The sequence below is a fragment of the Silene latifolia genome, chromosome 6, assembly GCF_048544455.1.
Source record: "Silene latifolia isolate original U9 population chromosome 6, ASM4854445v1, whole genome shotgun sequence".
Lineage (NCBI taxonomy): Eukaryota > Viridiplantae > Streptophyta > Magnoliopsida > Caryophyllales > Caryophyllaceae > Silene > Silene latifolia.
In genome coordinates this window covers 115,790,850-115,793,593 of record NC_133531.1, presented here as the reverse complement: position 1 = coordinate 115,793,593, position 2,744 = coordinate 115,790,850, and positions in this window count along the sequence as shown.

Below are 2,744 nucleotides of genomic sequence, written 5' to 3'. Positions count from 1 at the left end.
TTAATCAATAGAAGAAAGGCCTAGGATGCGACTTCAACCATCAACACTCGTGATTCACCATTCAATCTCGTTAATTAGTTGTCGAAGGGTAAATATTGGAGGGAACACCTCTAGGTCGCCTATTATCTCCCTCCCGGGTTCACAATAGGACACTAGTACTATTAATTCAACTCCCTCCCAGGTTCATGAATCAAAATCCAAACTCTAGGGTCAAGGCTCACCGACATTAGCCTATTTCCGCTCACCTCTCCCAAAGACTCAAGTCATTAGGCCCGCGATAATCTCGGTCATCCCACTCCCTCTCAAAAGGGTCGATTTCAAACCGATAACTAAAAGCACCCTTCTCAAATTCACCCTCCCAGGTTTAACTTAAGTGGGCAACTACTCTACATGAAGCGCATCAACTCCAAACCTAGCCAACTCTCATTGACGGTCAAGGGTCTAAAGTCAAATACAATCTCCATGGAGCAATAATAAGTCAATCCCTTTAGTTAACCCAACAAATCCCCTTTTAACAACTAATTTAGTGAAATCAAATAGGTGAACAACTCATGTAGGGGTCTAATCGCACCCTAGTAAATAGACTACTCACTATTCATGGTAATTAAGACCAACAAGTATCAAAGTTGGATGCTTTAACACTAAACATGACAATAATTTGATTTCTACAATTAAACATAAAAATAATTATGTGAAAAGAGAATATGAACTAATTAAACCTAGATTAAGATGAGTAGATGTAAAAAGGAGTCAACTTTATCACAACTAAACAAAGGTTCCAACTTTACTAGAGCAATCAATCTCAACCACATGAAAAGAGGAACAAGAGAGAGAAAATTATATTCTATCAACAAATGAGAGAAATTCAAACACAAACAATCCAAAATAAAACTAAGTGTAAAGAAAATGTAAACAATTGAACTTGAAGGAGAGAATAATACCAACTCAATTGTAAAGAAGGAAACTTGGATCGAAAATAAGAATGGAGGATTCTTCAATTATCTTACAACCCAAATTCTAGATCTAAAACTAATTAAGGATTTATTATGAAAGGATTAAGGATAGATTAACAAAGTTCTTAACTTGGAAATTAAAGTTAATTGAGATATAGGGTATTGTGTGTAAATACAACTTAAGAGAGAGTATTTATAGTATTCCAATACTTAGGTTTTAAAAAGGGGAATTAAGAGAAAACACGGGTAGCAGTGACAGCCAGCCGACCGCCACTCCCCTGTCCGGCACCGAGACATTTCATTTTTGGAGCTTGAATTCTTCTAAATCATCAATGGACGACCCATTGCCGGTAAACCGGCATGTCGGCTCACGGGCACCTTCAGCTCTTTTCTTCTCTTCTTCCCTTGCTAGCTCCTCTATGTGTCTTGTTACTTGCTTGATTCCCCTTCCTAAGCTCGTTTACCTACTATTAAAGGTAGGAGATGGTAGTAGTGGGAATAGAGCACAAAAAGCAAGAAATAGACCCATGATCTCATCCAAATGCGTATAAAAGTCTAGCGGAAAGAAGGGTATATGGCGCTTTATATTCATTCATCAAATCTCCCCACACTAAGTCCTTGCTCGTCCTCGAGTAAGAAAAGAAACACTTTACCCTCTTATTCACTCTTATTTTTAGTTAAGTTATTATTATCCGATGAAAGGCATTTAAAGGGCCTTCTCCGTCCCTTCAAATCACAACGAGACACTCATGAGATAAAGTGCCTCCTTGCAAGGCAAGTGAGGTCTTGCCAAAATGGCGATGCAAGCAACATGTAAGCACATAAGCAAGTAATAGAATGCATCTAACAAAAATGCTTCGCCTTCCTCATCTAAGTGGCCGGGTTTTGATGTCAAAAACATGGTCTTGGTCGGGAAATACCGTCTCAGAATTCCAACGGATGTGCCAACCCTCTAAGGGTAGCCCAAGTAACCCTAATGTGACCACCAACGCTCAAGAAACAAATTCAAGAGCGGGGAAAGGGGGAATAGAGCTAGTCCTCCGAGATTTACGAGACCGACATAAGATTCAACCGAAGACTCATGACTAAAAGGGCCTAGGTCAACGACATCCTCACAGTTTTCACTCGTCATTCATTTAAAGAACGGGTATTTTGTGTACAAAAAGTAGCCGAAACACTCTCCTACTTCGACTCGTGAGAACGTATCTGCAATCTAATGTGTAAGACCATTCCATGATCAATTGAGATGCAAAAATGGGACAATGCACATAATATGAAATAAGGGTTGTAACGGGGGTAGGGAGAAGGATGAAACGGGATTGTTGCAAGCAACGTTTGGATATGTGAGGTTCAAATAAAGAATAGTCAACATACCGCTTTTCCCACCTCTTATTGCAACACAAGAGACACGTCTATACCGTAACATAGATTTGATTACCAAAATTATGCAAAAATTATATAAACCTGACTCAAATTGGAAAAACATGAAATTTTCCCCTTATTTCTACAAATGAGTAACGTCTACACCCTAACAAGAAATTTGGCTTCCCAAAATCAAGCAAAAATTGTGTAAACTTGACTCACTTTGGAAAAACATCAAATGCCCTTTATTCTAGCAACGGCTTTTTCTACCCCTTAAATGATGAATAAGGGTGTTGCTTGCTCTTTCTCTATTTCTAAAACAAGTATTTACAATCACAAACTATTTTTGGTATTTTTCAAAACTTTTCTAATTTTCTCTTTTGTTTTTCATTTTTTTTTTCAAAACCTCTTATTTATGTGCAAATGCCA